This window comes from Candoia aspera, chromosome 8, assembly GCF_035149785.1.
Source record: "Candoia aspera isolate rCanAsp1 chromosome 8, rCanAsp1.hap2, whole genome shotgun sequence".
Lineage (NCBI taxonomy): Eukaryota > Metazoa > Chordata > Lepidosauria > Squamata > Boidae > Candoia > Candoia aspera.
The window spans coordinates 38,116,083-38,140,417 of NC_086160.1; positions in this window are offsets into that span (position 1 = coordinate 38,116,083).

Consider the following 24,335-nt stretch of genomic DNA (forward strand, 5'->3'; position numbering starts at 1 on the left):
CCCATTTCCTTTAAGGGCTCACACAACATTAAGCTAATGTTATTCGGTGGTTTGACCCTGATTTCTGACTATTCTGGAGACAGCAAAAAAAAAAAGGGTGAGCTCTGGCAGCAAGTTGATCAGTCCAGATATATACAGCCACAGCAGCCAATAGCTTGACTCATTATAAGAAGGTTCTTATATTTCTGCCTGAGCTAGGCTACCTATGGATCTGGAAATAAGCCCAACCCACCAAGACAGCAGCTTCCATCTCTGGCCCAGGATAACATTATTTTGCCTTGCATGACCAGCACTAGCTTCAGATACCCTTGTTGATCTCCAAGCCTGGGAATGTCCCATTGCATTCAATGGGGCATACTTCTTAATAATTCTTTTGCTAATGATAATGTCCTAACTGCCAGGAAACATGCTGAGAACTGGTCTCTAATGTTTTATTGCTTGTACATAACAGGAATCCTAACAAACTGAAGAAGCGTGGGAAAAACCCAGCCATATAAACCCCAAAGGTTAAGGCGGTCCCGATCTGTGTCTCTTTGAATGGCTACCTAATTCCTCAGTGCTACGCATGCGCTTAACAGTCTGGATGGAAGCCCCCTGCTCGCCATCCTTACTCATGACAGATAATACATAAAGAAATTACTACCCTATTTATAATTCTAGGACCAAACTATATGTGCTGCAATTAGTGATAGAATTAGTATCAATAGGAACTTTTATTCTATTATTGATTGCTGTGCAAGGCTTTGAAGACGGAAGTGTTGAACCTTCCCTTCAAATGTGCTGTGCTTTAGATGAAAATTACCCTAGCTCACACCTAGGATTAAAGAAAAAGAATATCCTGACATTAATGCAAGTCACACTGTTAATAGGTTGTGTAGTGAGGTCCTTGATTCACTCGGCACTTACCAATGTGAATGTGTTGATAACTATAGTTCTAATTGACTTATGGGCTCTAAATCTGATGACTTTTTTTTTCCGCACTGTGCTAACTTCACTACATTTGTAGTAATGAATATTAATGTGGCATGAGTGATATAGACACTAAACCCAATTTAGTAAATGTGTACTTGTAATTTCACCAAAGGCCTTCTGAGATATTATTATTATGTAGGTTTATGAAAAAATGCAGGTGAAATAATGTTGGGCTGGGCTGTCTTTTTTATCACTGGAGAGTTTTGTAGTATGAAAGGCTAAGATAACTTCTGATATATTTGCAACAATTGCATTAACATTGGTGACACTAGTTCTAGAACGATGTGAATCAGTAGTTCTACCCTATTGTTGCCCTAGAGCAACAAGTCAACATCTGCAAATGATGTCAATTTACTTGCTACATGGATATGAAGTGAGGTGCAAAAAGAACTGAATTTTGGCTATTATACAATATGGTTTATTTTGTATAGCTTATTTATTTATATTATATCCTGAGCAAACTCAACAGGATCAGAATCAATCTTGGAATTAAATGCATTTTTTTGCCTACAATTTACCTTAGAACTACGAATTATCATATTCATATCATGCTTATGGTAATAATATAATATGACTCACAATAAAGTGTTGGACTTTCACATACAGAAAGCATACTGACTGTCTTCTGACTTCTGCATCATTGCTTTCAAGTTAAGAAAGAAGCAAGCAACAATCCAGTATCTCATAGTCATAGCCAATCTTATTCTTCCAGACAAAAATAATTAAGGAAATGAGTCACTGCCTTAATTTTGTGAAGGAATACAGCCAACTCATGAGACATCCTTGCCATCAAAGCTTAAATCTTTTTGAGGTAATGAGAATTCTACCTCACCAATGAAGTGATGAGATTGAAAGCTTTTGCAAGTAAGAAAACTACAAGAACTCCTTCACAGTTTATAAGGCCTCAATAAAATAACAAGGGAAGCTTACTTAACATATTGTGACCACAGTGCAGTACTCAACTCATTTTATTGGTCTGAAATATAATTTCATATGTCATAAATACAAAGATGTTCAGGACTGTTCATGTGGCAAGGTCCTACTCTAATGGGACCATCTGAAAATGGGTTGCACAAAGGACAATATCACCATTAAAAATTGAAGGGATGAGCCAACTGATTTATGTTTACAACTTTGATGCAAATTGGTATAATATGACTTATTTTCATCCTATTATATGTTTTGAGCACTCACGTGGACATATTGAAGCTGTTATGGTTTATTATATAGTAATAGATGAGATCTGTTATGACTGATGGTGAGTGGGGTCATTGTTATGTCTAGTGGGTCTGTGTGTCTTAATTCTGTAAATTACTTGAGTCACTTGCGTGAGGTAGGTGGCTACTGTATACAAATCATATAAATAAATAAAAATATATAAATAAAATGCAAGTTTGACCTAAGCCTAAAATCTCATAAAGTCCCACTGAAAGGGTTCATCATTTCAGGAAGAGAGACAGTGATGCATAGAGGAAAATAACAAATGTGAGCAGAGAAAAAATGTCCATTATTCAAAATTCTCTTTTGCCAATTGTGTCAAACAATGAGAAAATAATATACAAAACATGAGCTAGTATTTCAAGTAGTATTTTCAACAAGCATTTAAGATTTTATAATCATTCCGAAGACTCCCATTCACCATTCATTATTCTTTTTTGTCATATGTTTCTAAGTCTTAATTAATGTTGCCATATTATTAATTCAAGGCAAGTCTCACTTGCCTTGTTTTCTTCTCCTAATCTACATCTACACCTACATCCTAAAAGCATCTTGTGGTATCTTCTGTCACTTATCTGAAGGCGTATTTAACTTCAGTCACATTATAAAATGTGTACCCATAGCACTGTATTGAAAGTTTCTTCTGTATTTTGAGAGCATACTTGCTGCATTCAACAGCATTTTAAAAAAAAATTAAAGGAAAGAAAAGCTTGATGAAATTTTCAAGAATGCAGTGTGTGTGGGTATGCCATTACCCTAGTTAATAGAAAATAAGTCTCTAAAGGAAGGTGATGAGTGTGTGAGTGTCCAACTTTCATTATGCAAACATTTTTCTGGTGTCTATGATTTATCTAGCTTTCCATGCTTTAGTTAAAGACCAGTAGAGATCATACAATTTGTTTAAAATTGTAAACCACTTTGAGTTGTAATTATATACAGTAGTGCTATAGAACTATATTAAGTAATAAATAAACACTTCCCATAGCCCCTTTTACAGGAGGAAATGCAGGCAGTTGAAAAGACTGCAAAACAAAGGAGATATTAATTATAGGAGAAAAGGAACCCTGCGGTATTTTCATCCACCTTGCATTAGTAAGAGAATCTCAAAAATCATTGTAAAAAGAAATTAAAAAAAAGAAGAGTTGGGAAAGAGACAGAAAAATGAAAAGAAAAAAAAATAGAAGATTCTTCTGCAGAGGAAGATAGCATCTTGAAGACAGATGGAAGGCAGATTTTTGTCATAGCACTAAACTCTCTTCACATATACAGCAGAATACACTTTTTACAGCTATAGCCGATCTCAGAGCATTTCTCATATAAGGTGTTTATGCCACTCCCAAATAGACTCCATGTTGCTTCCATCTCAGCTATGATCCAAAAGAAACCAATCTGAAGCTGTTCTTTAGCTAGAATGGTGGAAGTCTGTGGGTCTTGTGGAGCTGTTTCTCCATTGAAAACACTCTTTGGCTCGCTCTTCTTCCTGAACCCTGAGCTTCAGGAACTGTAAGGGGAATAGAGGCTGAACAGATTCTCTTCTGCTCTAGTGGCCCAAGGAAAGGTTGCTGGGGTGAAGTTGAGAAGATCCTGTCTGTTTCTCACCACACCTCCCTGGGGACATCCAGGTGGAGAGCACTAAGTTACTTCCTTTTTTGAAAGAGCTTTTCTTGTCTCCCTTTTGTGTGGGGGAGCAGTGAGGGAAAGGATAAAGGGATTTTTGTCACAACAAAATGGTTTTGATTTTTGTTCACAGTGATGTAACAACAGCAACAGTAAAGAAGATCGCAGGTAATTTTCAGATTGTTTTTGAGGGACTGGGAGTGCAAACAGTGCCAGTTTGGAAGGTATTTCAGTCTTCTACTTAGTGAAGAACAACTATTTCAGAATGACTAGTATCAAAATTACTTTTTCCATTTTCCAGCTTTTGCTTCAAGGATTGGAGAACTAGGGTGAATCTGTAGTATTCTTCCTCTGATTTTTTCTTCAGGATTTTGGAATTACAAATTATTGGTTTCTTTTTCCAATAGAAATGATTAAGAATGACATTGCAGCTTTCTGAGTTATTGAATTGTACAAGGTACTATTTATGCTTTGTTTGCTTCATACCTCACTTGCTTCTGTACATGATTCTTTCCTCCCAGTACTGTTCATGTTAAAAAAAATTGAAATACCAGGTCCCATTCTAAGACAATTAATACACTGATAATACATTGCAAACAAAAAAAAAGGTCATTAATGTAATTGCATCATATATAAATGGCTGTCTCTAAATTCTTTTTTCCAATGCACACATAAACCAATATGCTGATTAGCATTTAATCAATTAGGAAAGATAAATGAGGGTTCACATGTGCAATCACATCATGAAAGTTCATTCCATATGATATTGGGGAAATGGCCCTGACATTTACCATAACTGCTTCTGTGCACCTGTATTACTGAATAGAGTCAAGTGAGCTATTGTTTTTCAAGGGAGCTGCAGCTGATGAAGTGAATGGAACTAGAGTGACACTGGCAAAAAAGAAAAGAATTCAGATATTATTGAGTCTTAATAAACATGAGTTTATTCTTGTTTGAAGTTTGATTGAGTCTTTAATAAACATGAGTTTATTCAACCCATTTGAAGATCATTGCATAACACTGATGATTGAAGAAATTGCTTTTGGGATTTTATAGGTTTTATATCTTTCTAATATTAGTTGTTTATGTAGTGATTCCATTTTATTGTTCTCTTTGCACATTTTAAGGAAATTTATAACCTGCCCAGACAATTTAAGTTACTGAATGGATTAGGCAAATCAAATATCTAAATAAAGCAGAAATACATTCATTTAATTAGCATGTTAAATGAATGTATTTCTGCTTTATTTAGATATTTATTTAGACATTTAACTGCTAATTAAATGAACTAGCAGGTTCATTTTAACTACTTAAAATGGAATACTTGGGGGCATGCATGGTAAAGAACAGCAAAATTTCCATTGGTGGAAGCAATTAATGAGTTGTCTTCTACAGTTATAACCATCTAGGTTATGTATAATGGTCAGTTAGTATAGTGTCTTCACAGGTTACCAATTAAAGCCATTAGTTTCTTCTTCTTTTAATATGTCCTTATTTTTAATAGAAGTTTGTAAGTTTTTAGACTACATTCACTAAAGTGCTATTTTTGTTAATAATTTGTGAAAGGTACAGTTTTGTGAAAAGCAGACTATCAGAAATAATTCTGGTTGACTATATCTTTTCTAGATAATAATACCTATTTTTAAATCATAGAAAATTCTACCAGTAAGACAGAGGTAGCTGGCTCTTTATTAATTCTCTCTCTCTCTCTCTCTCTCTCTCTCTCTCTCTCTCTCTCTCTCTCTCTCTTTTAACATACTTTTGGGAAGAGTTAAAAACAAGCTTTAATTTATATATTGCTTATTGGGTTTGGGCAGAGGGAAGTAAATAAAGTTAAGATGGCAGCTGAGATCAAAGTCCCACCTCTTTTTAACATGTGTCACTGTTGCCATCTTGACTTTTTGCATCTCCCCTGTGGACATCTCCGTTGGATAGCTTGAATGCTGCTCATAGAATCTATCAAGAATAGTTATAAGCAATAGGTAATGCAGGGAAATCAACTGTAGGTACAGACAAAATATACTGTTGAACTTTGCTTAGTTGGTTATACTGCTGTTTTGTTTTTACAGGGGTATCTAAATGATCTGGGTTTTGTGCTTCTGGAGATCATTTTGAAAGAGATACACAAGTTTCTAGCACAAGTATGTCTCATATTATTCTTAAACTGACTTTACCATTTGCCACAGCAGGAAAGTGATATGAGGACCCAGGAAGCTTATCTGACAGCCTCCCACCTAGTCCTACAAGCATTTCATGATCATATTGAATGTTATGTAATGGACATCATTTATTTCATTCTTTCTCTCTCTCCAGGCTCTGGCAACTGCCAGACAATGATAAGACATTCCCACCAACCATCTGGTGTCTGCCAAATGGAGCGTCTAGTCAAATTATAGTATTTGCAGAAAGAAATTTAGTCAGTGTCTTCATCAGGAAGGATAGGGGAAAAAATAATTGTACTTTCCCAAAGAATAAACCAAATATCTAAATGGCTGTAAAAAGTGTTTTAGTGTGGACCCTACAGGGTACAAGAAAGTCCCAATACTGGATACATTTTTAAAACAACCAAGGTGAAAATTGTCATTAATGTAACAATGTTAATATGCAAATCCCTTTATTGTTTCTTTCATTCTCAACATCTCACAACAATCAAAAATGTAAGTTGCACTTATTTTTCATATCACATTTGATAATATACTGTATATAATTTTTACATCAGCAGCCATGTCTGTATTCTCCTTCATTTATATAAGACTCTGCAATGAGCCGCTACCTAGGAAAATCTGGTACTCCGACTTGGATTTCCCCGTAGCAGTCTTTATCCCTTTATATGGATAATGAAGAGTGTTTCTTCATGTTAACAGACCACAGTGCTCCTATGTAGAATTACCATCATCAAGATATTATAAAAAAAGAAAACATCTCCCATAACCCTTCCAAGGTCTAATTGTGCCAGTGGTAGTCCAGATCTTTTGGCCTCTCAGCTAATTCAAGGATAAAGTCATCAGTACAGATCCATTGTAGGATGTAAACTTGGGAGTGTTGCAACAAGCACAGTTAAAGCAAGAAAAAAAATAGAAACTCTCTTGATTCAAATTTGGTTTTGGGTGACTAGTTGTTTTGATAGCAATAGGATTGTCACTGCATCCTCCAGCATATTTTTCAACTTCCCTTTATAAACTAGATCCCTGGAATTTCCTGTCAGTCTACCAATCAAATATTCACTATATCCAACTCTGCTTAACAGCACCTAGATCCGTTAGATGTTGCTGCTGTCAGCACGTCTACAAGAGTTGCAAATACAAGAAATGCAATACATTGTATTAGCATCAGCAGCAAAATAAGCATATGCAATATTTTAGGAATGAATTAAATGGTTTGTGTACAAACTATTCCTTAGTTTTGAGCAGTTTGTGCCAACTGGAAATGTATGTATTTGGCTCAGATATAGAATTAAATGGAGCTATTTTGTTTGAGATATGAATTAAAATGCAATAGTTCCAGGGGAAGGGGTAAGCATATGGAAAAGCCAAGGATATTGGCTATGCTGACTAGTAGGAGAGAAAGGAAACAAAGGCACTAGGAAGATCAGGAGCAGGTGGACCAATAAGATATGCTTCATTGTGTTATCAATGTCAACTGAAGGAAAGCAAGGGAGGGAGGGAAGAATTGTTGTTTATTTGTTTAGTCGCTTCCAACTCTTCGTGACTTCATGTATCAGCCCACGCCAGTGCTTCCTGTCAGTTGTCAACACCCCCAGCTCCCCCAGGGACGAGTCTGTCACCTCTAGAATATCATCCATCCATCTTGCCCTTGGTTGGCCCCTCTTCCTTTTGCCCTCCACTCTCCCTAGCATCAGCATCTTCTCCAGGGTGTCCTGTCTTCTCTTTATGTGGCCAAAGTATTTCAGTTTTGCCTTTAATATCATTCCCGCAAGTGAGCAGTCTGGCTTTATTTCCTGGAGGATGGACTGGTTTGATCTTCTTGCAGTCCAAGGCAGTCTCAGAATTTTGCTCCAACACCACAGTTCAAAAGCATCTATCTTCCTTCTCTCAGCCTTCCTTATGGTCCAGCTCTCGCAGCCATATGTTACTACGGGGAACACCATTGCTTTAACTATGCGGACCTTTGTTGTCAGTGTGATGTCTCTGCTCTTAACTATTTTATCAAGATTGGTCATTGCTCTTCTCCCAAGGATTAAGCGTCTTCTGATTTCCTGACTGCAGTCAGCATCTGCAGTAATCTTTGCACCTAGAAATACAAAGTCTTTCACTGCTTCTACATTTTCTCCCTCTATTTGCCAGTTATCAATCAAGCTGGTTGCCATAATCTTGGTTTTTCTGAGGTTTAGCTGCAAGCCAGCTTTTGCACTTTCTTCTTTCACTTTCATCATAAAGCTCCTCAGTTCCTCTTCGCTTTCAGCCATCAAAGTGGTATCATCTGCACAGCTGAGATTGTTAATGTTTCCTCCAGCGATTTTAAGTCCAGCCTTGGATTCCTCAAGCCCAGCATGTTGCATGATGTGTTCTGCATACAAGTTGAATAGGTAGGGTGAGAGTATACAGCCCTGCCATACTCCTTTCCCAATCTTAAACCAGTCCGTTGTTCTTACTGTTGCTACTTGGTCGTTATACAGATTCTTCAGGAGGCATACAAGATGACTTGGTATCCCCATACCACTAAGAACTTGCCACAATTTGTTATGGTCCACACAGTCAAAGGCTTTAGAATAGTCAGTAAAACAGAAATAGATGTTTTTCTGAAACTCCCTAGCTTTTTCCCTTATCCAGCAGATATTGGCAATTTGGTCCCTAGTTCCTCTGCCTTTTCTAAACCCAGCTTGTACATCTGGCAATTCTCACTCCATGAATTGCTGAAGTCTACCTTGCAGGATCTTGAGCATTACCTTACTGGCATGTGAAATGAGTGCCACTGTTCGATAGTTTGAACATTCTTTAGTGTTTCCCTGTTTTGGTATGGGGATATAAGCTGATTTTTTCCAGTCTGATGGCCATTCTTGTGTTTTCCAAATTTGCTGGCATATAGCATGCATTACCTTGACAGCATCATCCTGCAAGATTTTGAACAGTTCAGCTGGGATGCTGTTGTCTCCTGCTGCCTTGTTATTAGCAATGCTTCTTAAGGCCATTCAACCTCCCTCTTCGGGATGTCTGGCTCTAGCTCACTGACCACACCGTCAAAGCTATCCCTGATATTTTTATCCTTCCTATACAGGTCTTCCGTATATTCTTGCCACCTTTTCTTGATCTCTTCTTCTTCCGTTAGGTCCTTGCCATCTTTGTTTTTGATCATATCCATTTTTGCCTGGAATTTACCTCCAATGTTTGTAATTTTCTGGAAGAGGTCTCTTGTCCTTCCTATTCTATTGTCTTCTTCCACTTCTGCGCATTGCTTGTTTAAATATAATTCCTTCTCTCTTCTGGCTAACCTCTGGAATTTTGCATTTAATTGGGCATATCTCCCCCTATCACTGTTGCCTTTTGCTTTCCTTCTTTCTTGGGCTACTTCTAGTGTCTCAGCAGACAGCCATTTTGCCTTCATGGTTTTCTCTTTCTTTGGGATGTATTTTGTTGCCGCCTCCTGAACAATGTAGCGAACTTCTGTCCAGAGTTCTTCCGGGACCCTATCTACTAAGTCCAGTCCCTTAAATCGATTCTTCACCTCCACTGCATATTCCTTAGGAATATTAGTGAGCTCATATCTAGCTAATCTGTGGGTCTTCCCTAATCTCTTTAGTCTGATCCTAAATTGTGCAAGAAGAAGTTCGTGATCGGAACTACAGTCAGCTCCAGGTCTTGTTTTTACCGACTGTATAGATGTCCTCCACCTTTGGCTGCAAAGGATGTAGTCAATCTGATTTCAGTGTTGTCCATCTGGTGAAATCTATGTATAAAGCCATCTCTTAGGTTGTTGGAAGTGAGTTGTCTTGGCAAAATTCTATCAGCCTATGTCCTGCTTCCTTTTGTTCTCCCAGGCCATGCTTACCTGTAATTCCAGGTGTCATTTGACTGCCCACCTTAGCATTCCAGTCTCCTGTGATGAAAATAACATCTCTTTTAGGCGTGTTGTCCAGTAGGTGCTGCAAATCCTCATAGAACTGCTCTACTTCAGCTTCTTCAGCATTTGTGGTTGGGGCGTATATTTGGATCACTGTGATGTTAGATGGCTTGCCCTGAATTCGAATTGAGATCATTCTGTCATTTTTTGGATTGTATCCAAGCACTGCTTTAGCCACTTTACTATTAATTATGAAGGCTACCCCATTTCTTCTGTGGTCCTCTTGTCCACAGTAGTAGATCTGGTGGTCATTTGATGTAAAGTGGCCCATTCCAGTCCATTTCAGTTCACTGACACCCAAAATGTCTATCTTTAATCTTGACATCTCACCAATAACCACATCCAATTTGCCCTGGCTCATAGATCTTACATTCCAGGTTCCAATGGTGTGTTGATCCTTAGAACATCGGATTCGCCGTTCACCACCAGCACCGTCGGCCGCTAGCCGTCCTTTCGGCTTTGAGCTAGCTGCGTCATCACGTCTGGGGCTAGTTGAACTCATCCTCTGTTCCTCCCCAGTAGCATTTTGACCATCTTCTGACCTGGGGGTCTCATCTTCCAATGGTATACCAACATATCTCTGGTTGTACTGATCCATTGAGTTTTCACGGCAAGAATACTGGGGTGGGTTGCCATTACCTTCCCCAGGGACCGCATTTAGTCTGACCTCTCTGTCATGACCTTCCCATCTTGGGTGGCCCTTCACGGTTTAGCTCATGGCATCGTTGAGGTGCTCAAGCTCCAGCACCACGACAAGGTAACGGTCCTTTGCTGAAGGAGGGAAGAATAGGCACTGGAAATATGGGCAGGGCAATAGAATATACCACACAGGGAGCTGTTGAAGCGAGAGTGGGAGCAGTGCACACCAGGCCTATGTATTTTATTCTTCTGCTTTCTGGCCCAAAGGCCATAATAATGATTTGATTTGATTTGATTTGATTTGATTTGATTTGATTTGATTTGATTTGATTTGCACACCAGCCCTGGCCTATTCATAAAATCACTCTGTAATCCGTGAAGGTTTTGTTTTACCTGATATATGAAATAGCAAACACCCTCTTGCCTTTGTACTGTTCCTGTTGAACCATTTAGCAGATTTTCATATATACATATACATATACATATAAACAGAATGGATTTTACTTTCACAGACACCCTACAATTTATACTCCAACCAGAAGATGGCAGCAGAAAAACTTCTGTAATTCTTCTAGCCTCTGGTAGCACTAAACTAGCAGGAATTGCTAAGCTAGGTCCAATCTACTAATATAACTCAAAACGTCCTATCATAGGCATAAGCACACCTGTTTAGATTTCAGCCAATAGGATTCCTATGACAAAACTTAGTGATTCTTTATTTAAAATATTTAATCTGAGAACAATTGATCTTTTATAGGACTTTTATCCAATTACATTCAATTTTGTTTTGACATATTACTTTACTTTCACTATCAGTGGATTTCTATCCACACCAACCAAATGTTTTGTTAGCAAATTAGTTCTTAATTTGAAAACATCCCTTGTCTTAAAGGCATTTTTTTTAAAGCTATTGTTTGCTGTTTCTCTTTATCTCAACCTTCCCCAATCTTATGCTTTCCAGACAGGTTGAAGGACCACCATCCTAGCCAATGTAGACAGTTGTAGTCAAACACAGCCAGGAGGGTACCTGTGTGGGAAAGGCTGGTCCAGTGGCTTCCTGTTAAATGTGTATGTCTATATCATATAGATTTCAGTGTGGTGTGCCTCCAAGATATGGATGGATGGATGGATGGATGGATGGATGGATGTTAGATAGATGTTGTGATCTAAAGTTGGAGTATTAGATGATTTTTTAGTAAATATGAAATTCCTCCTATGCAGTGAGAGATATACTTATGATCATATGGCAACACAGTGTTATTAACTCTTACAGTAATTTTGGCTTTATTTTTTAATCCATTCAATCGTGTCCAGTTCTTGGAGACCGCCTAGACGAGTCCCTGCAGTTTTCTTGACAAGGTGTTTCAGAAGTGATTTGCCATTGCCTCCTTCCTAGGGCTGAGAGAAAGTGACTGGCCCAAGGTCACCCAGCTGCCTTTGTGCCCAAAGTGGAACTAGAACTCATGGTCTCCTGGTTTCTAGTCTGATGCCTTAACCACTACACCACTACAACTGGTTTGTAATTTGGGCTTTAATGATAAATAAATACCTTATCATGGAAGTAAACAAATGAAAGATGAATTCAAATTTCTTGGGAACTGAAAAACAAAACGAATGTAATCCTTGTTGTCAGAAAAATATGATGAAATTTCAAGGATTTTTTTCCCACTACAAGTAATGTTCCCTATTTGAAATCATCTTCACAACTGCTGTTAGCTCTATGGTCCAGGTAAAGAGAAAATCATAAATAGTAGTATCTGTATCTGTCTGAAAATTATTGTAGGAAACTGGTCACATTGCCGAACTATTTTTATTGTTATGCAAGTTCTCCAAATGTTTTTCAAACACTTCTTTATACCTGAAGCTGTTAGCTCTAATTCTGCTTTTGGGGAAAACAGAGACCATTATTTAGCCCTTTTTCTCTTTTACATCCTTTAAGAAATCTGAATAATCCAGTTTGGTCTAGTGGTTAAGGTGCTGGGCTAGAAACCAGGAGGCTGTGAGTTCTAGTCCTGCCTGAGGCATGAAAGCCGGCTGGGTGACCTTGGGCCAGTCCCTCTCTCTCAGCCCAACTCACCTCACAGGGTTGCTGTTGTGGGGAAAATAGGAAGAGGAAGGAGTATTAGGTATGTTCACCACCTTGAGTTATTTATAAAAATAATAAAGGCGGGATAATAAATAAATAAATAAATAAATAAATAAATAATATTCTCATGTTATTAATTGATCTCTGTTATCCATGTTAATAGTATTTTCACGAAGAATTTGTTATTCATATCCTGGACCATCTTTTTGCCCTCTTCTGAAACAAGCACAGTTTACTGAAACACTGAAACTCTCCAACCTGAATATACGTATTCCAGATGAGACTGGAGTTATATCTAAAGAAAAGCTGGTAAGCTGGTTCTCAGGAATTGGGCCAGAATCAGGAGCTTTACAGAGTGAATTAAATTCTGTTGGCTGTTTGGGTTACCTGACATCTGCTGCACTGATAGGCACAATATTTATTTATTTATTTATTTGCAGGACTTGGTGAAATCTGGAAAAAAGAGACTGTTCTGGAATGTAAGCTTTCAAACAGGACTGATACAAAAACTAAAACAGGCATATTTATATCTTCAGGTCTCAGAATAATTTTTACACATATGTTACTTTAGCCTTGAGCTTTTACTTCACAAAAAAAAATTATTGTCATTCCACATTTTTTAAAGTATACTTAATTGTAGAGAAGATCTTGGAAATGTCACTGAATAGCAGGCCCTCAACCATTCAAATCTAGCTCTTCATGTTGTACTTGCCTACCATGTTGCAACTCTCCTATGTTGACCTATGATCATATTTTAGAATAATATTTGAAGACAACCATAAATGAAAAATATTAGAGGTTTCCTACAGTTCAAGAAAGCAAATAGCATGTTTGGGCAGTTTGTCACTAGGGAAATAAAGAAATAAACTTAAGAAATAGAATAGGAGAAGGTTCCTATAGCTGCAGCAGTTGACATATCAAATTTGACCTGCATGTCCCAAGGGAAATAAAAAATAAAGGTGGCAAGATTCAAAAGAAAGGAATAGAAGCATTTAGTGTATGATCAAGGAGCTAACAAGGAATAAAGAAAGAAATCATGTAGCATGGGATAACATACACAAAACACATTGTAGGGAAGAACCACAGCGGGGAAGAACCAAAATAAAAGAGACTTCAGGTTTGCTGGTACACATGGATTAGAGTAGAATGATAATTATTTCTGCAACTTATATATAAGCAAGTGCCCTGGGTGTTTTCAGTTGTTACTTAAACATGGACCAGAATCATCTCCCATACTGAAAATCTGGTTTGCATGATCAAGAAGACATTTAAGGACACCATATTTACAAATAGCAAGCCATGCAGTGACTTGCTGAAAATCTGGCAGTGCCAGAGCACAGAATTGGACATTCCTGGTTAAAGCGATCAAGGAAGCCTAATATACCACAGGTCTGTCATCTTTACCTTTTTCCTGTAATCTCTTGCCCTTGTCAGGATTGAGGTCTGTTGTTTTTATCACAATAAAACATGAAATTAAAGTTCATAAATGGGAAGTTCTAATTTAAGTTATTTCAGCAGCAGCATAATTAAAACCAAGATTTGCTTGTAGACAATTCCATAAAGAGGGTACAAGATAAGGATCAAACAGTATTTCCAATATATTCTTATATCCCTGATTTATGCAGGCTGGCTTTTCTGGAACTATGTGGCATACAAATATGATATATAAAATGAAACTCCTCTAAAATTGCAAAATCTTACAGAGTTTGAATACAAGAGTATCCTCCCTAAGCTGCAAGCAGTCTAATTTTAGCCATGGTATGACAAGTGAAGGATATACTTGGGAGTAGGTAGGAAGAGGAATCAGACCAGTAACAATAGTAAGAACATATAATTGGGGTGCTTCAGCATGCTCATACCTTGACAGTAGAGCAAGAAAAGAGTGCTTTGTATTTTCAAAGTAATCAATGAAATTGAGACCAAGGAGGCAACTGTGTGGCCAGTTACCTGTTGAAATTGTACCCTATTGTAGTTCACCTCTGAGTAAATATGAATTGCATTATAGAATAAAGGAATAGAGTGAAAGAGGTAAAAAAAAAAGAGGATGTAAGGAAACGAACCATGATTTTGTAAGAAAACAGTATATTGAAGAAAATGAGGTGATATTAATGCAGTTAATAAAATGAGATGATATTGATGCAGTTGAGAGAAAAGACTGACACGTTAAGAAACAATGTTAAGCAGGTAGATGAGAGCTATGGAAGTCATGAATACAAGTACAACTAATTTGACAGAACACCATCTATGGGACACGGTTCCTCTTAAAATGGAACATATTTATTTTTGCATATATATTTTGTGTGTGTGTGTGTATGCACACTGTTGACTCCTGGAGACTGCCTGGATAGTTTTCTGCCCTGCCCTGCAGTTTTCTTGGCAAGATTTCAGAAGTGGTTTGTGATTGCCTTCTTCCTAGGGCTGAGAGAGACTGACTGGCCCAAGGTCACCCAGCTGGCTTCATGCCTAAGCTGGGACTAGAACTCACAGTCTTGTGGTTTCTAGCCTGTTGCCTTAACCAATACATCAAACTGACTCTCATTTCTGCATTAGAACTTCAACTAGAAGATGGATTCCAAAATACTAATAATTTATTATGAAGGTAAACGGCATCATTTAATAAGGGGATGGGCCCTGGAATATGTGGCCCACATATGGTCCTTGAGGCACTTTTCCACATCCAATAAATATCAGGGTTTATTTATTTATTTTTTAAAAATGTTTCTGTGATTTGGAAGTTAGATATAAAATAATACACAACGATAGAAAACTACGGTCAGTTTGGAGGAAAGATAACATTAGTAGAAAAACTAGAAGATGGATTCCAAAATACTAATAATTTATTATGAAGGTAAACGGCATCATTTAATAAGGGAATGGGCCCTGGAATATGTGGCCCACATATGGTCCTTGAGGTGCTTTTCCACATCCAATGTAGGGTTTCAGAATTACGCATTTTGTGCTGAAAACTGATATTCAAAATCATAATCCACACATAGAAAAGTAGACGGTTTGACTTTAGAAATGCCATTATGCCAGTATGACACTCCTATGACTTGAGCTATCAAAAAGTAAAAAGAAGCACATTTTTAAAGTGCTGTTTTCAACCACATAAACATTTACTAATTAGGCAAAGCAGATCAAGGAATTAAAGAATTTTATTGTCTTAACTTTATAATGACAGTTACAAGGGTACAGTGTGCCCATAAAATTCATTTGTGATTGAAAATGCAATTACAGTCTAGATAGTTCTATAATTTTCTGCATCTGGTTTTTCTATACTGAATTCAAGCATAGGTCTTAAAAGTAACTCACCAAGATATTTGCAACTGGTTTGAAAGATTTTCTTGGAAGACATTCTTGGAAGATGTCCAGTTTTTCTATTCTTGTTAAGAAAATGAGGATGGGTGTATGATAGTAGAGAAAAGAATGAAGATGTGCTATATTATTGGTTTTCACCCTACCAGTTTACTGTAAAGAAGTAAGAGAGATTAACCCTTCAGCAGAGAATTAATGACTCTGACTTGAAGCAGATATAAAAAAGAACTGAAGGATTACCTTTCGTGACTGGAATATTTTCAAAACTGGTATTCTGTTGCTTATTATCTTAAGTCAATGGTTTAGAGATATGATATTTGGAAGATTAACACTGAGGAATAGTTGACACATAATTGAATCATTGTCTCTGTAATTAATTGTTAAACTATGAAACAGGCAGAAAAGGTTAAATATTATAATATTAAAACTATACTAATAGACATATGGAACTGTCAGTAGTAAGAGCAATAATTTTTCATAAAAGTAAATCTATTAGATAAAATCTGTATAAAATAATTAAATTGTGTTATATAAAATCAATTAAAATAATTAGAATGAATATCCAGTGCTAACAAAAATGGTTTGTGACATTTAACTAAAAATAAGTTTCTCAGAGATTATAGGCATTCACACAACATTTTCAAAGGCTTCATTGATGAAACAGGCAATATAAGAATGACATCATAGAGATGATATTTAGTTTAAATTTTTGTTGAAAAACTGTGTTTGGGGTTTTTATTTGTTTTTTATTGGAGAAAAAATGATGTGATGAATTTTGATTATTAAGTTGAAATTGACTGTAGAAATAATGTTTATTATGGTTAAAATTGAAGCAAGAGATTGATGTATTTTTAATGTATATCTTTGCTATAGAGAGTCAGAAATCATGCTTTTTGTATCTTTTCCTATTTATTTCTGCACTGTTTTAATTCTTCTTTTTTCTTTAATTTTGTTTCAGTCTTTATCTTTTCATGTTTTTACCTATACTTTGAAAATACAGTATAATAAAGTTTTAATAACAAAAGAATGACATCAGAAAATTATTCATTAATAAAAAAGTTTCTTGGAAAATTCAATATCTGTATTCATACATTGGAAAATATTTCATGCTAAAGTTCCATATGCTGAGAAAATTGCAGATTAGAAAAAAAAATATTTTAAAGAGATAAAAAAATATCCTGCAAACAAACCAGAACATTCCCATCCCATTAATTCAGGCAATAGAATGTTGTTTGTTGTTTATTCGTTTAGTCACTTCCGACTCTTCGTGACTTCATGGACCAGCCCACGCCAGAGCTTCCTGTCGGTCGTCAACACCCCCAGCTTCCTCAGGGATGAGTCCGTCACCTCTAGAATATCATCCATCCATCTTGCCCTTGGTCGGCCCCTCTTCCTTTTGCCTTCCACTCTCCCTAGCATCAGCATCTTCTCCAGGCTGTCCTGTCTTCTCATGATGTGGCCAAAGTATTTCAGTTTTGCCTTTAATATCATTCCCTCAAGTGAGCAGTCTGGCTTTATTTCCTGGAGGATGGACTGGTTGGATCTTCTTGCAGTCCAAGGCACTCTCAGAATTTTCCTCCAACACCACAGTTCAAAAGCATCGATCTTCCTTCGCTCAGCCTTCCTTATGGTCCAGCTCTCGCAGCCATATGTTACTACAGGGAACACCATTGCTTTAACTATGCGGGCCTTTGTTGTCAGTGTGATGTCTCTGCTCTTAACTATTTTATCGAGATTTGTCATTGCTCTTCTTCCAAGGATTAAGCGTCTTCTGATTTCCTGACTGCAGTCAGCATCTGCAGTAATCTTTGCACCTAGGAATACAAAGTCTTTCACTGCTTCTACATTTTCTCCCTCTATTTGCCAGTTATCAATCAAGCTGGTTGCCATAATCTTGGTTTTTTTGAGGTTTAGCTGCAAACCAGCTTTTGCACTTTCTTCTTTCACCTTCATCATAAGGCTCCTCAGTTCCTCTTCACTTTCAGCCATCAAGGTGGTATCATCTGCATATCTGAGATTGTTAATGTTTCTTCCAGAGATTTTAACTCCAGCCTTGGATTCCTCAAGCCCAGCTTGTCGCATGATGTGTTCTGCATACAAGTTGAATAGGTAGGGTGAGAGTATACAGCCCTGCCGTACTCCTTTCCCAATCTTAAACCAGTCTGTTGTTCCGTGGTCTGTTCTTACTGTTGCTACTTGGTCGTTATACAGATTCTTCAGGAGGCATACAAGATGACTTGGTATCCCCATACCACTAAGAACTTGCCACAATTTGTTATGGTCCACACAGTCAAAGGCTTTAGAATAGTCAATAAAACAGAAATAGATGTTTTTCTGAAACTCCCTGGCTTTTTCCCTTATCCAGCGGATATTGGCAATTTGGTCTCTAGTTCCTCTGCCTTTTCTAAACCCAGCTTGTACATCTGGCAATTCTCGCTCCATGAACTGCTGAAGTCTACCTTGCAGGATCTTGAGCATTACCTTACTGGCATGTGAAATGAGTGCCACTGTTCGATAGTTTGAACATTCTTTAGTGTTTCCCTTTTTTGGTATGGGGATATAAGTTGATTTTTTCCAGTCTGATGGCCATTCTTGTGTTTTCCAAATTTGCTGGCATATAGCATGCATTACCTTGACAGCATCATCTTGCAAGATTTTGAACAGTTCAGCTGGGATGCCGTCGTCTCCTGTTGCCTTGTTATTAGCAATGCTTCTTAAGGCCCACTCAACCTCACTCTTCAGGATGTCTGGCTCTAGCTCACCGACCACACCGTCAAAGTTATCCCCGATATTGTTATCCTTCCTATACAGGTTTTCTGTATATTCTTGCCACCTTTTCTTGATCTCTTCTTCTTCTGTTAGGTCCTTGCCATCTTTGTTTTTGATCATACCCATTTTTGCCTGGAATTTACCTCCAATGTTTCTAATTTTCTGGAAGAGGTCTCTTGTCCTTCCTATTCTATTGTCTTCTTCCACTTCCGCGCATTGCTTGTTTAAAAATAATTCCTTATCTCTTCTGGCTAACCTCTGGAATTTTGCATTTAATTGGGCATATCTCCCCCTATCACTGTTGCCTTTTGCTTTCCTTCTTTCTTGGGCTACTTCTAGTGTCTCAGCAGACAGCCATTTTGCCTTCTTGGTTTTCTCTTTCTTTGGGATGTATTTTGTTGCCGCCTCCTGAACAATGCTGCCAACTTCTGTCCAGAGTTCTTCCAGGACCCTATCTACTAAGTCCAGTCCCTGAAATCTATTCTTCACCTCCACTGCATATTCCTTAGGAATATTAGTGAGCTCATATCTAGCTGATCTGTGGGTCTTCCCTAATCTCTTTAGTCTGATCCTAAATTGTGCAAGAAGAAGTTCGTGATCTGAACTACAGTCAGCTCCAGGCCTTGTTTTTACCGACTGTACAGATGTCCGCCACCTTTGGCTGCAAAGGATGTAATCAATCTGATTTCGGTGTTGTCCATCTGGTGAAGTCCATGTATAAAGCCGTCTCTTAGGTTGTTGGAAGAGAGTGTTTGTTATGCAGAGTGAATTGTCTTGGCAAAATTCTATCAGCCTGTGTCCTGCTTCGTTTTGTTCTCCCAGGCCATACTTACCTGTAATTCGAGGTGTCATTTGACTGCCCACCTTAGCATTCCAGTCTCCTGTGATGAAAATAACATCTCTTTTAGGCGTGTTGTCCAGTAGGTGCTGCAGATCCTCATAGAACTGCTCTACTTCAGCTTCTTCAGCATTTGTGGTTGGGGCGTATATTTGGATCACTGTGATGTTAGATGGCTTGCCCTGAATTCGAATTGAGATCATTCTGTCGTTTTTTGGATTGTATCCAAGCACTGCTTTAGCCACTTTACTATTAATTATGAAGGCTACTCCATTTCTTCTGTGGTCCTCTTGTCCGCAGTAGTAGATCTGGTGGTCATTTGATGTGAAGTGGCCCATTCCAGTCCATTTCAGTTCACTGATGCCCAGAATGTCTATCTTTAATCTTGACATCTCACCAATAACCACCTCCAATTTGCCCTGGCTCATAGATCTTACATTCCAGGTTCCGATGGTGTGTTGATCCTTAGAACATCGGATTCGCCGTTCACCACCAGCACCGTCGGCCGCTAGCCGTCCTTTCGGCTTTGAGCTAGCTGCGTCATCACGTCTGGGGCTAGTTGAGCTCATCCTCTGTTCCTCCCCAGTAGCATTTTGACCATCTTCCGACCTGGGGGTCTCATCTTCCGATGGTATACCGACATATCTCTGGTTGTACTGATCCATTTAGTTTTCACGGCAAGAATACTGAGGTGGGTTGCCATTACCTTCCCCAGGGATCGCATTTAGTCTGACCTCTCTGTCATGACCTTCCCGTCTTGGGTGGCCCTTCACGGTTTAGCTCATGGCATCATTGAGTTGCTCAAGCTCCAGCACCACGACAAGGTAACGATCCTTTGCTGAAGAGGCAATAGAATAGGTCTGATTTAAACTAATTTGCAAATGCCTACTACCTATTGGTTTCCCCAAATAATAGATCTAATAGAAAGGGAAAATCCTGCATGAATTTCTATTTATTCCGGTCTTGATGGATAGCTCTCAGGGCAGTATTAAACCTTAAGTATTCTTTTCCTTATGGAGGACTTCCTTCATACCAAGGCATGTCTCTGAGTCAACAGTTATGATATCAATTTCTGTCTTAGGCAGAAATAGGACTGGGTGAGTTGTGTGCTGTGGATCTGTGCATCTTTAGTTATGAGACATTTTATCACAAAAGGAATCAATCAGGTTCTTTAGCAGCATGCCTCCTGTGATCACATTCATAAATACCCAACCTGCATTTCTCAAGGTGTCTGGAACACTAGTAAATGGATTTTAGATCTCCTAGTATTACACTTAGCTGAGTTTTACACACCAACTGATTCTTGTTAAATCAAATCAAATACAATAAATGTTTGTCTGATGATCAGTTATAAAAAAATAATGGTGTCCTAAAACTAAAGTCATTTATGAAGGAAGGCCATTGTTTAATGAAAAATTTACTAACTGGCTTGGCAAATGCTGTATCTGAAATTACAGCAGATAGCATAAATCGTATTCAGTGGCCAATAAATGTGTTTACTTGAAACCTCATTTGAAGATACCATGTTAATGAACTGTACAGAACGATGCTTATTCAAAACCTGGCACTTTGGGGGGGTGCAGTGGAAATGCAGCAAGACCTCAGGTGCACTATTGTATTGAAAAAAAGATGACCAGAGAACACAATAATTAATAGCTAACTGTCATGTGGCATTCTGTAGCAAATCCTGTTTTATAAATAAGAGAGTGGAGGTTTTTAAGCATTTTTTAAAAGTATCTGACTTGATATTGCTAATCTGTTGAAATTTGAATCTGGTCAAATTTTGAGTCATCATCGGTCAGGTAAATTTTGCCCTAAAACCTTGATTGTTTTCATTTCATTTCCAGAACTGTTCTGGGGAGTTGAATCAGTCCAGGAAATGCAATATGTGGGAGAAACAGTAATGCTGACCTTCTGAAGGTCTACATTCAGTTTTGAAGTACTCATGATTATTACTAATATGGAATAAATTTGTCTTCCAACTTCCTGAACAATTTATTCTGTTATGAGACAGGTCTCTGTTTTTATACTTCATTATCAGGTTTTAGAATTTTCTTATGATTTCTTTTGATGCTGTTTTTGATTGAATTTACCTTATCATTCTATATTTTGCTTTGAGGTGGTAGTGGTGGTGATGGTTGGAGATTGTTATATATCCCTTCATCATTCTGCAACCTCCTGGGCTGCTATATTTATTGCTTTTCTGGAAAATCCTTATAACCAAAAATCCTCCATTCTCTTTCACCAATACAGGGAGGCTATACTGGAAAGTGTATTTTTTTTAAATACAGCATATATATTCATACCTCAATTGATTTTTTTAATGCTAACTTTTTTTTTTAATTTTGGAAACACCTGCCTTATCTGGGGCAATCATTTTAGGTGCTTCAAAGGTCTTGTTCTAGCAATGTCCTGTTGCTAATGGAAGACTAATATAAATAATCAATAATTATTTATAAATCATTAATGCTAATGTTACTTTTATTCAACTCACTGAGCTGTAATTCTGTAAGATTTTACATTTCCCCAAATATGTTAAGGATAGTATTGGGAGTTGATTCTGCATTGGAAGATATGGCATATTTGAATCCAAAACAAAAAGTCATTGAATCCATGAATTGAGATCTGTGTGGAAAAAACAGTTTTCAGGACATCAGAGAAACATTAGAAAGCAATCAGCTTGGAAGCTGATATCAGAAGATATCATATATTCCATGTGAAAGGTGAAAGGTTCCCTGTGCAAGCACCGAGTCATGTCTGACCCTTTGGGGAGATATTGCTTTAGCAACATTTTCTTGGCAGACTGTAGCGGGGTGGTTTGCCATTGCCTTCCCCAGTCGTCACCGTCCCCAGCAAGCTGGGTACTCATTTTACCGACCTCGGAAGGATGGAAGGCTGAGTCGACCTGAGCCAGATACCCGAGAATCCAGCTTCTGCTGGGATCGAACTATTCCATAGTTAGCCAGAAACTTGGAAAGTATCTTTCACCTTGTCTCTAAGAATCTGTAACTTATAAGAAAGAATACAGTATATTTTTAAATAGGTTTTAAAATAGGTAACACCATATTTTGCTGTGCTGTAGTTAGTATTTCCCAACTGAAGACCATATGGCACACATGGACACAGTATGCTAGAGGAGGTGGCACAATACATATACAATGTATTTATCACATTATCAAGAATCTGCCACTTATAAACTATTTGCTAAGTTTATACATTGCTTTAAGCCTATATTTCCATGTTCTTTCCAAGGATTTGAGAATAATTATTCTATAATTGCAAACTTTCTTCATTTACAGATATCAGCATAGTAGTATCTTTATTACAGTCACTGATTAGGATTTTATACAATTTTAATAAAAATTTTACACATCCCAGATTTAAATAAGTGGGCATTTTCTAGATAATTAATAGAAATAAACAAAAGGGATCAAGTTACTGATTGATTGATTGATTGATTGATTATGTGCCATCAAGTTGGTGTTGACTCTTAGTGACCACATAGATACTGTAGATATTATCTAAGATAATCTGTCTATCCACCGTGCTGTGGTTGTTGTCTTTCCTTCTACCTTTCCCAGCATTGTTATCAGCCTTACAAGGTAAACCAGGTCAGGAAACAGAATCCACAAAGACTACTGGAACTCTTCTTTATTACTGAAGGATATAATAACTGAATATTTAAATCCTGCCAGAGTTTCCTTCTATTCTTTCTTATATCATGCAGAATCAAAACAGAGGTATTTTAAATCTCTTTGTTACATGTACTGCTTTCCCAGGGCTGAGATTTCATTTAGAGTTTCTTTTATCATTTAACAGCTCTTGCATTTCTTCGCCAAAATTGTCTCTGCCTCCCTCTACCTTTATGGACTCTTCAAGGAAGAAGGATCTTATCTAATGTGTCCAAAATATGACAATTTGAACCTAGTCAATTCTGGATTGATTTGTTCTATGATCACTTTGTTTTCTCGGCTATCCATGGTATTATCAAGAATTTTCCAACAAAAGCATCAGTATTATTTCTATACTTTTTCAAAATCCAACTTTTGTTTTCATAGACTGTCACAGGGAGAACTTTGTTTACATAGTTCTGATCTTTGTAATTGGATGCTTCAGATATTTCTTTGCAAGAAAGCCTTCACTGTGGCATCACCAGCACCAGTATGAATTTTATACATTTGTATAAACATGTATTATACTGTATTTTATATATTGAAATTATTATGTTTTATTAATTGTGGATGGTGCAGATTGCCTAGAATTCTAACTAATTGACAAGATAAATCAGGAAAGAAGGAAGGAGAATTGTTTAATTTGAGAAACGCTCCCAGGCATTGAACAAAATTTCTGAATGGCATTAGGAACATTAAAAACCCCAAGGACTAAGGCAATGCTTGCCCCATTTCTAGGATCCTTCTGCTGCTCTGTTTTACATATTGTGTCTTGGAAGCAGTGGAGTTAGTTTTAGACAATGACACTAACTTGTACACTACTCTGAACTTTCTAGTCCTACCTCTCTCTAATGTCTTTTCAATACAATTATGATTCCTTTCAAATGCAATTTATAATTTATCAATGAACCACTTGAGCCCATTCTCAATTATGGATTTTAAAAGTATTTTCTCCTATGATTTATCTTCTTCTTCCCAGTAAGTACATTGAAGGTTTCATATTTTCAAGTCAGATGTATTCTTTTGTTGTTTATTCGTTTAGTCGCTTCCGACTCTTCGTGACTTCATGGACCAGCCCACGCCAGAGCTTCCTGTCGGTCGTCAACACCCCCAGCTTCCTCAGGGATGAGTC